Below are 13,713 nucleotides of genomic sequence, written 5' to 3' on the forward strand. Positions count from 1 at the left end.
TTTTTAGCTAAGCACACCGTTCTCACAAAAACAAAGATACCTCTAGTAGCCTTTAAGGGTAGGGTCCACTTTGAGCCATCTTTTAATTGGGGTCAGTAAGTTTAGAAGGGAAATGCAATGTTCAACATCCCTCACAAAAAGGGAAGCAAAAGTTTACATTTTTAAAATGTAGGAAAGCTGGGATTTTGGAGGCCAGCCAACTGTAGGGTACAAGTAGGAGATCTACTGTCAGGAAGCTGCTGGTGAAAATACCACACATGTGATAAAGTTCAAATCATTCCACTTTCTTCTGTTCAGTTTAGGTTTATGTGAATGTAACAAGTCTACAAAGGTTATGGCTTTTTGCCCTGACTATAGGCATAACCCATTCCCACTCATTCTTACACAAAAGGGCATTTTTCACCAGAACATCCAGACTTGTCTGACAAATAATACAGTTTAACAGAAGAAGCAGAATACAAGCCAGCTGTCTGTGAAACTGCCTGTCCCCAAACATCTGTTGGATATCCGAGTGAGTTATCTACAAAACAACAGGAGCTGGGTGTTCTCGCATCCCAATCTCATCAAAATCTGCAAATGTCAAAAGAATTGCATATGGAGCACAGTGCTTTTCAAAAGGTGGGAGAGAAGCCAGGGAGCAGAAGATTGAAAACCAACAAACAATGGTACTTTCTTTAAATGATTGTTGGAGGCAAGGAAGGCATGCTCTGGGTGATGCCAGCTGCAAAACTCAGCAAAGACCTTCTGTTTGACACTGCTGTTTTAATCAAGCCTGTCCAGCCATCTCTTGAAGAAGCTTCCAATATTTTTCAGCAGTTTTTTTCCCTCCTGGTGGTATTAACTTTTTCAAGGGTATTTGGAACATTATCCCTCCTGTAAGGCAAGCTCTTTTCTGCATAAAAACAAGTGTATGTATAGGTCATTATACTGGACAATATCATGGACCAAACCCATACAGGAAACAGTATCACATACAGTACACATACTCTCAAACATATATGTGACACACAGTTTTCATTGTTTTACCAAGCAAGGTGGAAATGTGTTTTATTTCAGAAAGTTCCAAGCAGCCCACACCCGGCTACAGATTTTGTTTCCTTCAATGTCAAGGATGTGTCTCCCCCCACAGCACACATGGTTGTTGTCTCCCGTTAATGCCCCTCAGCACAGTTGCGTCAGCTGTTGGCTGGACTTCATAGATTCCTGCCAAGAATTTCTAAGAAGGTCAGGTGATACCTCCTGTTCCATTTCCCTTCCTGCTCCTACACCCCGACTCATATACTGAGGTTGGGCTTCTTAGCAAGACTGCATTATTGCAAGGAAACCGAACAGATCAACATCCCTGCTAAATTTGGGATGCTCACAAAACCACTGTAGCTGGTGCAATTGTGAAGGTACAGCTAGGTGAGTAATCACTTGGGGTATCATATCAATACTTGTGTGCATGCATGAATCAATGGCTGTTTGTTACAGAGAGAAATGCTTAGTTTTGTTCTGAAAGCATATGCAGGCTGTCAAGGGTGATCATTAAACTTTAGAGTGTTTTCAGGATTTGGATCTGAAAGGGGCAGACTTGGGCATCAAAAATGAAATGGCCTGAATGATAGGCTCTACCAAGTTGAACAATGCTCTGCAAAAGGTAGCCCAGTTCCAGTTTTTCTTACAGGGAGTTGGGACCTTCTTGAGATGTGGTCCTAGTTCTCAGGGCATGTGTTCTTCAGCCACATCTGTACATTGTTCCCAAGGAGGGACACAGTGGGCAAATACTTGCCTGTTGGTTTCATAGGATAATTGCAATTGCCCAGAAATTCTGAAGGTTTTTTCTTGTGTTGTCTACATACCTGGTAAGGGGAACCCAAGTGGTGACTTCTGTTCAGGCCTTTCGGGGTCTGGTAAACTCTTGTGATGATTGCATGGTGACAACCTTAGGGAAGGACTGAACTGACTATATCCCATCAAGTTTGAGGTTGCAGATCCAACTGAACAGTGGTGCAGGCCACATGGAAAGTCTTTGGTGTTATGCAGTTAGTGATCAGTTTTCCCATTAAAAACAGAAATATCATCTACCTGAGGTGTCCAGCTGTGGGAAGGTTTTGGCCAATATGTTTTAAGGACTCTCTAGAGAAATTGCCACTGCCTTTGAGATGAAGCATGCTTTGTGATACAGCCAGACAAGCTGCTATCTGCTAACCTTACATAAATCTGCCAATCATCCCCTGTTCATATTTCAGACAGAGGCAGTGCTGGAGGAGGAGGGAACGAAGCAAGCACCGTCATAGACAGTTTGCTCCCTCTCTCTCTCAGGTTCCACTGCTGGACTCCTCTGGTTCATTAAAGGAAGAGTACTTTCCGGATCCAGACTGCATCTAAATCATAAAAGAAAAATTAAAATGTCACTATATTTGTGAGCATCCTCATTGTAAGAGTAACTCTCCTAATCAGTTAAGTCCTGCATCAGTGCGACACTGATGAAGTGTTTAAGAACACTGTTGTGAAATATAATTTGATTTATTTTCGAAAAAGCTGACGTAGAGGTCTCCCCAGAAATGTACTTTGCCAACCCCAGATTCAGATCACAATTTGTTTTATGGAAACATTGTTCAAAACTATTAAGAAAGAGGAAGAGGAAACCTATCTTGCTGGAAAGACTTTTCCATAGTAACATGTCACAGTCCAGTTCATTCTAGGTTGTACCCTCATACAAAGAAAGGTCACCACAAGGAGAGTTACGGGATTTGTATATCTGGATCAGATACAGTACATTGTGGCTGCAACTAATTTCTTCCCCTCAGTTAGCAAAAGCTGAGCACAGATTTCATTTTCCAGAGCAGAACGGGCCCAGGTCCACAATGATAGCTGAAAGGCAGAGGTGTTTGATTGAGGTGATCGGAAATAACATGTCTGCCAAGTTCTAGGGGTGGTGCAGAAGAGGTGGGCTTCAGCCCTGCTCCTAAGATATCGCCATTCAGCCAAATACATCTTTGGCTGGCATTTTATAGAATGTTATTACTGCATTGAACATTTAAATGAGATATATATCACCACCTACAGATCTAGTTTTGGATGACAGTACAGTTTATACCTTTTAAAAATAAATAAATGAGAGGGACACAGCCGTAGAATATTAACTAAAGGCACACAAGACACCAGCCAAGGCAACAGCAGCGCTCCTATTATCCCGGATGCCCAAGCAATCACAGGCAAGTGATACAGCACTTTAGCAGCCTATCAATCCTGGCTAACGCAGCTCCCATCCTTCCTGCCTGCAATCCTCCAGCTTTGCAAAGCAGCCCTATAAATCCTTCATCAAAACAAACAGTATCTTTGCCTCTTATACATGAGGGATGCTGGGACCAGCCATAAACTTTATGAACATCATATTCTTTCAGGAAAGGAAATACAAGATTAAAAGGGCTCAGGGTTTGTGCACACAAGGATTTATGGCATTGGTGTTGGGACTTGGCTATTCACCGAGAATGAAGCTTTTCATTTGCAGCACTCTGTCACCCAGGACAGTTATTCTTTCAGATGAGGAAAGTGGAGCAAAAGCGGGCTTAGAAATACACAGAGGACTAATGCTACATCCCAGTCATTGCACATGAAATGTCCATATGGAAACACATATAAAGAGCTTACTAAAGTCTGCCAAATCTTTCCCAATATCTGTAAGAAGTTTTTTTTTTATCGTAAAGCAATGCATGTATAAAGCAGCAGAGTGCGCTGTGTACAGATAACTCACCAGCTGTCATTGGGAAACTGAATTGTGCAAAGAGAAAAGAGAAATGCTCGTTTTAGTCAGTTAATTTGAGGGAGGACAGAGGCTATGTGGCTTCCCGGAGTTTTCTTTCAGAACAGCCTTTATGCTAAATTTCTGACAGCAAAGCTTGAAAGGTGCTTAAATTTAATACTGAACACTGGTAAAAACTATTTCAGGAAGCCCTGAAGTTTGCAAGGAGATCATCCACCATATTTTTGCTTTTATTTTTGTTTTGTTTTTGATAGATATGTTGAAGCAGCCTAAGAAGGACTCCTTTTTTTAAAACAAACAAACAAAAAACTATGCTTTTGCCCTAAGCTTCAGAGAGCAACTACTTCACTATTTTATTCTCCTTGAGCCATTGTGACGTGCCCTCTGTTGTTTGCAACTTTTCTATTTAAATTAACTGTCTCATCATATTGCTTGTGAGTCCTGTTTGGTGCTTTGGCAAAGAGCATATGCACCCAAGGGGCTGTTATGTTACAGGTAGTAGATGTTTTTAAAGGATGGCACTGATTGCTTCAGACAGGAGTCAGTCATTTTGTCAAAAGGGAGGAAAAAGAAGGAGGAGAGGCCAAAGAAAATGTTACAAGAGTAAACAAAATCATTTGATTGGCTGACTGCAGGAGTGCAGAATCTGGGGCACTCCAGATAATGTTAAGCTACAACTTCCATCAGCCTTAGCCAACAAAACCAATGCTTAGGGTTCTAACCCAATGGCATCTGGAGGACCAAACATTCACCATTGCTTACTTTATTGCTCCTGAAAGAGGCTGCCTGTGGTATCCCATCCAGCTATTGATGTCAGCACTGAATGTCGGAACTTGGAAGAAACCGCAGCTTCAGAAATGGAACAGAGGAGATCAGCTTGGCCGTTCCACTACGTAAACAAGTATACATACCCACAGGCATACAGGTGATATCAGCTCCTCAAAAAGTCTCAGCATGTAAACTAGGGTGGGTGTCATGCCAGCTACCTGTGGCCCTTTCCTTTTCTTGTGGATGCTGAAGCCTGCCAATAATGCCCCCCAAAAAAGGGAAGTGGGGAAAGACTCTCTCTCCCAGATACCTCAAATTGCTTGTTTTGAGCAAAATAATGAAGTGGACTTTCAGTTACTTCTGCTACCCATTGTTGGTGGCATACACAGCAGTAGCAAGTGGTAGAATACATGGTGGGTGGAAATAAAGGGAGAACAGGCCCCCAGACCCATCCACTTAGATATAGACCCATTGATATCCATATGGATGGTATGTGAACTGGTAGAGTAAATATTTAAGCCACTTACATAATTTGAAACATTAATCATGTAATGAATGATCAACAACACTGGAGGAATGTTTGCATGTTTGATTATTATTAATGGCAAATATAGGTTCTTTGAGGGGGACGTGGTGGCGCTGCGGGCTAAACCACAGAAACCTGTGCTGCAGGGTCAGAAGACCAAGCAGTCATAAGATCGAATCCACGCGACGGAGTGAGCGCCTGTTGCTTGTCCCAGCTCCCACCAACCTAGCGGTTCGAAAGCATGCAAATGCAAGTAGATCAATAGGGACCACTTTGGTGGGAAGGTAACAGCGTTCCGTGTCTAAGTCGCACTGGCCATGTGACCACGGAAGATTGCCTTTGGACAAACGCTGGCTCTATGGTTTGGAAACAGGGATGAGCACTGCCCCCTAGAGTCGAACACAACTGGACAAAAAATTGTCAAGGGGAACCTTCACCTTTACCATAGGTTCTTTCTGACCTTAGCCTTTGTAAGAACAGTAATCAAGAGTATGAACGTTGCCTGAATAAGAACTAGGGTCATCAAAAGCAAAAGAAGGGCATGGATCTGAATTGTTAGTACTTGTGAGCAAAAAGACTTTTGGCAGATGTAGTTTCTCATAACAAGCTATACTTTGAAGTTTCCTCTTCAACAAGAACGTAAAGAGCTTCATAGGACCCCATGCTTGTTTGCATCTTGCCCTCAGTAAAAGATCTCAAATCTAAACAGTTTAATATGTAAATTGGCATATTAATAATAATAAATGTTTTATTACGGTCATTGACCAGCAAAAGTATGGAACATTATTTAAATAAGGAGACATAAAATCAATCTAGAAACACTAAAACATCTATATACATATATATAACACTACATCCATACATCTTATTAAATATCTCCTGCCTCCCTATCATAGGCCTTATCTATGGGCTATCGCAGCTTGCATAGAATGACAGAAATTGGCATATTTGTTTTCTCTGGCTGCTGCTTAAGTCACAAAGTACAGAAACGACTGCATACATCTCCTGCATACATCCTTGCCCTCTGCTGGCTGAAGTAAACATCTTTTCTCCTGTTTGGGTGATAAACCAAACTACAGTATTCAGAATTGATAGTTTTATAATATCTGAAAGACCTGATCATATATTCACATTTATGGTAACTGTTTCTAGGTTGTATTAAAGTATCAAGCAAATAATAATTCAGTGTGTACTGTATTGCATTTAAATCTAAAGAAATAATTTCCTATGTGAGAAGCTATTGATGACTTGGGTATTGCCAGACCTCAGAATATACTTTCCGGACACAAATTCTAGAATCCCCCAACTAGCATGGTCAGTGGGAGCTTCTGAAACTTGTAGTCCAAATAGCTCTTCTGAGTTCTAGAGCAGTGGTTCCCAACCTTGGGTAACCCAGGTGTTCTTGTACTACAATTCCCAGATGCCTTTACTACCAGCTATGCTGACTGGGGCTCTGGGGAGTTTTAGTCCAAGAACACCTGGGTTACCCAAGGTTGGGAACCACTGCTCTAGAGAATGAACCTTATACACCACAGTTCAAGAAGCTGTTCTGTTGCTTTCTGGATGTTTAGGCATGCCACTCTGATCAGCCCCCTCCCCAGCAGAGCCAATAATGAGAAATTATGGGAATTGTAGATTAAAACAGCAGGTAGGTACAAGGTTCACATTCTGGCTGTGCAGTATACAGTGGTGCCTCGCTAGTCAATGATAATCCGTTCCACTGAAATCGCTGTTTAGCGAAATCATTGTCTAGTGAAAAGCATTTCCCCATTGGAATGCAATGAAACCTGTTTAATGCATTCCAATGGGGAACAATCGTTGTCTAGTGAAGATCGGTCATAGGAAAGCCGCTTTGTGAACCACCGATCAGCTGTTTAAATCACTGTCTTGCAAAGCTTAGGTCCTGAAAACACCTGTTTTGCGAGCACAGAGGGAGCTGCCAAATTCGTCGTCTAGCGAAAATCAGTTTGCAAAGCAGGGACCAAACACTGTCCAGTGAAATTCCCCCATAGGAATCACTGTTTTGTGAATCGCTATAGTGATCGCAAAAAGTCAATGTCTAGCAAAAAATGTCATGCGGGGTAACTGTCTAGCGAGGCACCACTGTATATCCCAAGAGATGAGGAAGTGAGATACATCACTCTTACAATGGCATGACAGTTTCCAAAAAAATTGAGTGAACAATGGAGGAGGCACAGACCCTGATTTCATTAACCTGCCTGGCTGGCCATTTAGAGTTCTCTTCTTGAGTCCCACTAAAGTCAATGGATTCTAGAGTACATATAAGGGATTTCCACCAACTGTTTGCCGACAATAAAGAAACACCATGTGTTGGAAAGTCAGAAGGCCAGAAAACTACTGAACTCCATCTATGTACAGAAATCCACTGATGGAGTTCTGTGGTATCTCCAGCTTGCCATAGTACAACTGAGGATTGCCCTGGTGGAATTAATGGGGGTGTCACTGGAGTAGTAGGTACTAATAGATGCCTCCCTGAGCAAGCCTGGAAAAAGATAAGCTGCTTACAGAACAGGCTGTCATATTAGGAGTTTGACTAAAGAGGTTCTGATCCCACCCTTTGAATGAACAGCATTTGAGATAGACTATCTCCTGGAAACAAAAGATATATTTGGGCTTGCTAGCCATTTACCTCAGTAGGGCTCCTGTGCCTTGAAAAGTGGCTTAGTGAACAGGAGGTAATTGCCTCATAACAGCTCTGGTTCATGTTGGGACTGCCTGTGTTCCATGATGCTTACAAGGCTGCAGAAACCAGTGCAAAGCAACCAGATCATCAACCTCCACAGGAACATCCAGAGCACTGCTTGTGACTTTCTACTGTCCAAGGAATAGGCCTTTTTCATCACCTGCACAGAAATGAAGTGTGGCATGAATGCTATACAGTATTTGTGAGGTGGCAACATGGGGAGAGCAGTGAAATACAGAAACATTTCCTGCCCCATCCATATTTCCTAAACAAACCTCTGATCAAGACATTCTACATCCATCTGTGACAAACCCAGACCTACTGGGATCTATCACACAGTTACTAAGCTGCCACCAACCATTCCCTATAATAAGTCACACAGACCAGGGATGGATTTTTAAACAATAAAAGAATAAGGTTTATTTTAAATACAAACAGGGTAAATAAAACAATCGGGTGAATAAAATAAAGTAACGTGGCTTATTCTCACACACACAAGCATACAGTTTGGTTCACCTAGAACCTTTAACTTAAAGCACAGACCCTGAACCCATCAGTTCTGGCTAACCAACAGACCCCTGAACCTTTCAGGCTGGTACTCTGACACACAGTAGTACCCTGTCAGACACCCAGACTCCCACAACAGCTTCTTCTTCCCCAGCTGCTGCTTCGTCCCAACCCAGTGTCTCACAGTCTGTCTCAGCATTTTTCTCTTCACCACACAGGCATCACATATTTATACAGTACAGCCCCTCCTCCTGATGTCCCGCCTTCCACTCCCCATAGGATGGAACTTTCCCTCCAAACCCATGACAGACAGGTAACATCAGTGCTGTTATGTAACACCTCCCCTCTTTATAAGTTGTTTTGTAGGGGGAAAGCTAAAAGTGCTTTTCACCAAAAAACAACCTTGATAAAACACACAACAACAGTTATACATACCATATAATACCATACTTACTTATACTTACATTCTAAGTTAACCATAGCAATTATGCATTTAAACATTTACCATATATAATACATCAATTTACCTTTATTCATACAAACCAATTCAAAAACAGGTACATTTTACTTTTTGTCATCATTATATACACATAGTCCATGTTCTTTCGCCGTCTTCATTCTTCAGGTCTTCTTGATAAGGCGTCAGCAACACAGTTCACTGACCCTCTGACCACCTTCACTTCAAAGTCATAGTCCTGTAGGTTTAAAGCCCACCTCATAAGTTTGCTATTGTGGGTTTTCATTGTCTTTAACCATTGTAATGGTGAATGGTCAGTACAAAGAATAAAATGTCTTCCCCAGATGTAAGGCTTGGCCTTCTGGATCGCGTAGACTATGGCCAAACACTCCTTCTCCACGGTTGCCAAATGTCTCTCACCTTTTTGAAGTTTCCTACTCAGGTAGGACACTGGATGCTGGTCACCATTCTCATCCTCTTGGCACAGAACTGCTCCTACCCCGCTGTTAGACGCATCTGTGTAGATGATGAACTCCCGGTCGAAGTCTGGAGCACGCAGGACAGGATAGTTGATTAACGCCTCCTTCAACCTCTGGAACGCCGCCTCACAGTCGCTGGTCCACGGGATGCGGTCATCAGCCTTCTTCCTCGTCAGATCGGTCAGCGGAGCCGCAATCTCGCTAAACCTCGGGATGAACTTTCTGTAGTAGCCCACCAACCCAAGAAATGATTTGACCTTTTTCTTGGTGTTGGGTCTAGGCCAATCACGAACTGCTTCTATTTTGGCCTCCAGGGGTTTTATCATTCCTCCCCCTACCATGTGACCCAAGTATTTTATTTCTGGGCTACCCAGCTGACACTTGCTGGCCTTTACTGTTAGCCCTGCTGCACTTAACCTCTGCAGCACTAACTCCAGGTGTATCAGGTGATCTTCCCAGGTATTACTGAAGATCCCTATGTCGTCAATGTAGGCCACTGTAAAGTCACTGAGCCCTGCCAAGGTCTGGTCCATCAGCCTTTGGAATGTGGCTGGTGCATTTCTGAGACCAAAGCTCAGGACTCGAAACTCATAGAGACCAAAAGGGCTGCAAAAGGCAGTCTTTTCTTGATCCCTGGGATCAATTCTTAATTGCCAATATCCCTTTACCAGGTCCAATGATGAGATGAACCGACAACCCCCTATGGTTTCAATCAGGTTGTCTAGCCTGGGCATTGGGTAGGCATCAGGAGTGGTTACACGGTTTAATTTCCTGTAATCGACACAAAACCTAATGCTCCCATCAGGCTTGTCCACAAGGACTATCGGAGAGGACCAAGGACTAGAAGAGGGGACGATTATGTTCTCCCTCAGCATCTCGTCCAGCTCCTTCCGCACCTTGTCCCTATAGGGTCCCGTTACTCGGTATGGGGATACTGCCTGCGGGGGTGCATCCCCTGTGTGGATCCGATGCATCACTCCCTTCACTATCCCCGGCTTGTTGGAAAACACCTGTTGATATTTACTAAGCAGCATTTTTAGTTCTTGCTGCTGGTCTTGGGTGAGTGCAGGACTGATCTTTACCTCCTCTGGGTTGTATTTTACTTCCCCTCTACCCTCCCAGAAGGGTAATTCCGCTTCCTCACTCTCAGCTGCTTTTATCGCGAATAAAACCCTCTGTTCCCCTCTGTAGTAGGGTTTTAGGGCATTCACATGAACCACCCTCCTTGCTTGGTTCTCCTCCTGCTCTATTAGGTAGTTCAGGTCTGACATCTTGGAAATGACCCTATATGGTCCTGCCCATTTGAGCTGCAGTTTATTCTCTCTGCAGGGCCTAAGCCAAAGCACTTCCTCCCCTGGGTCAAAGTGCCTCTCTCTAGCTTTGTGGTCATACCATGTTTTCTGTCTGACCTTCTGAGCTTGCAGGTTTTCTGCTGCCAGCTCTAGATTTCTCCTTAGGTCATTCATCAAGGTGTCTATGTATGTCACAACGTCTTGTGGGTCATCCTGGGTGATCTGCTCCCAATTTTGTTTGATCAAATCAAGGGGCCCTTTCACCCTTCTCCCGAATAGAAGTTCAAATGGACTGAACCCGGTACTGGCTTGTGGCACTGATCGATAAGCAAACAAAAGGGATTGCAGCTTCTGGTCCCAATTGTTTGGATTCTCTGCCAAGTAAGCCCTAATCATGCGCATTAGAGTCCCATTGAACTTCTCAGTTAACCCATTGCTTTCAGGATGATAAGCAGTGGTTTCCTTGTGCTTAATTCCACAGATCTGCCATAAGCGTTTCATGAGCTTTGATGTGAACGATGCGCCCAAATCTGTGATTATCTCTGAGGCAAATCCCATCCTGGACATATACCCCACCAAAGCATCGGCCACTGTGTTAGTTTCAATGTTAGTCAAGGGTATGGCTTCAGGATACCTTGTGGCATGGTCCACAATTGTTAGAATGAACCTGTTCCCCCTCTTTGTGGCCTTGGGCAAAGGTCCCACAATATCCACCCCTATGCATTTGAACGGAGTGTCAATCACAGGCAAAGGGCACAACTTTGCTTTAGTCCTGTCGCGGTTATTCCCCTGCCTTTGACACACATCACATTGTTTACAGAACTCCCTGATCTGCTTCCCTATGTCAGGCCAGTAGAAATTCTGTGTGATTCTCTGCTGTGTTTTGTTCACTCCTAAGTGTGCAGCAAACATGTCAGAGTGCCCCCTTTGTAAGATCATGGGGCGATACTTTTCAGGTACCACCAGCTGACTTCTGATCCCATCTCCCCCTTTTGAGATATTCCTCAGGGTTTCTCTATATAAAATCCCCTTTTTCTCCAGAAATCTCACTGGGGTCTCAGGTGTTAGCTGGGCGTCAGTCACCTGTTCAAAACACTTTTGGAGAGTGGCGTCTGCCTTTTGCTCCTGTCCAAATCTGCTGTCTGTGGTTAAGGTTTCCACCACAGCTTCTGAACTTCCCCCACCTGCTTCCGTCTCTGGCTCATCATTACCCCCCTGAACTGTCCCTGTGGTGGCTTGTGAGCGTGTAATCACTAGCACCCGTTTCACATGTTCAGCCAGGTCATTTCCCACGAGCACAGCTGCTGGCAGAGTCGATGAAATCGCTATCCGCCAATCTCCCCTCCAGCCTTGAAAGTTGACAGGTACCTCTGCTACTGGCAGAGAGATTATCTGCCCCTCAATCCCTGCCACCTTCATGCTCTCATTTGGGATTATAAACTCCCTAGGAATAATATCTGGATGGCACAGGGTTACCTGGGAACAAGTGTCCCGCAGCCCCCTATACTGACGGTCAAGTATTCCTACGTCCACCCCGGCTGTCTCAAACAACTGAGAATCTGTTTTTACCAGCAAGCAGCGCTTTACCTCCCCAAGAGGACCATTTTCCTCAGCCTGATCAGCAGAGGTAGCTGTTCCAGACTGAGTAGTCATGGCAACAGGCTCCCTCTGTGACAATGAGCTTTGCTCTTTCTGGACACAGAACACAGCTTTTGGCTTGGTCCCACTAGAATTCTGAGGCACCATTCCTTTTAGCTGCTTCAATTTCTCACATTCTGAGATCAGATGACCCTTTCCCTGACAGAAATAGCATTTTCTAGTGTATTTGGATTCTCTCTCCTCTGGTTTCGGTTTTCCCTCCAAATTCTGAGGGCTTGGTTTCATGCCTGAGGGCTTCCCTTCACCATGGGCCCCTCCCCCTTGCTGGCTTTTCCCTGGTCCCTGAGAGTACTTGCTGTAGGTTTCTTTGGGTTTACCTACAGATTTCCCCTCACCCAAGGGCTTTCTTATTTGGGAGATAAAATCTGCGATTTCTGCGGCTGCTGCCACAGATTTCGGTTTCCTTTCCCTCACCTGGAATTTCAATTCCCCCTGCAGAACTGAATAGAACTGTTCCAGGGCTATCAAGTCTTTAAGCTGTTCATAGGTCTCTGTCCCCTCCTGCGATAGCCATTTCTCAAGCAGCCTCACCAATTGGGCCCCCACTTGGGTAAAAGTCTGTTCTGGCTTCTTGGTAAGGGACCTGAATCTTTGTCTCAGCTGCTCTGCATTTATCCCATGTCTTGCAAACACCAGTTTTTTGAACTCTGCAAAATCTTTCATCAGTTCCTCAGGCATCTCGGCATAAACTTCAGCAAGGCTACCACTGATTAAAGATCGCATGATGGTCATCTTCTCAGTTTCCCTCACTGAGAAGTCCACAAACGCTCTTTCCACTAAGGAAAAGAACACCTCAGGACAATCTCCCTTGTGGTACACAGGGAATTTCTTCAGGTCAGCCTTAGACAACTGGCCTCCCTCAGAATCCCTATTGTTATTATGGTTCTGGTTCATCATTTCCAGTTTTCTTAATTCAAACGCCATTCTTTCTTTTTCCAGAGCAATTTTCTCTCTCTCTAATCTTTCTTCTTTTTCCAATTGCCTCATCCTCAGTTCATGCTGTTGGGCTATGAGCAATTTTCTGAGTTCTGGGTCCTGCTCTCCTGTGCTGTCACCTTGCACTGAGCCAAATTCATCCTCAGAACCTTGGTCAATCTGGGGGTCTTTCACTTCACTCATGTCTGCTATCTGGCTTCGAGTCAAGGGCATAATCCCCCCTCAGAACAGGCTGCTTTAAAAAGTCAAGCCTCAAAATAAAACGACCACTTTTTTTCCTTTTTGCCTCAGAACCAGCTCTCCCTAGAGATTGCTGCTGTTCTTCAGCACTAAATTTGCAACAGTATCGAGTCAGAGCCTACCCCCCTCTGCTGGGCCTCTCAGCTGGCAAGCTAGCTCACTGTTGCTACGCAGTTTTGCCTCAGCGTTTTCCCGCCAAAATCAGGCTGCCTCAGAGCACCTTAATCTAAGTCTCCCCAGTTGGCACGTTCTTCTACTAGTGCACCTCCCCGTGAGGTACACCTAGAAGATTACCTACGCGCCTCAGACTGTCCCTGACTAGACCCCCCTTGCTCTGGGCACACTTGCCAAGGCTTTGCTGGACCGCTGGACAACTGGACCAGTCGTATCCCACACG

At 44.2% G+C, this 13,713-nt stretch overlaps 1 protein-coding gene across 1 annotated transcript in view; it reads left to right on the plus strand.

The window, feature by feature from the left end:
* The first annotated feature begins 1,267 nt into the window (after positions 1-1,267).
* Positions 1,268-13,713, plus strand: part of IP6K3 (inositol hexakisphosphate kinase 3) — a 35,737-nt gene continuing 23,291 nt past the window's right edge. The window contains exon 1 of the mRNA XM_020797959.3: positions 1,268-1,404. The gene's annotated coding sequence lies outside the window, so the exon portion shown is untranslated. The remainder of the gene's footprint in view (positions 1,405-13,713) is intronic.

Source organism: Pogona vitticeps, chromosome 4, assembly GCF_051106095.1.
Source record: "Pogona vitticeps strain Pit_001003342236 chromosome 4, PviZW2.1, whole genome shotgun sequence".
Classification (NCBI taxonomy): domain Eukaryota; kingdom Metazoa; phylum Chordata; class Lepidosauria; order Squamata; family Agamidae; genus Pogona; species Pogona vitticeps.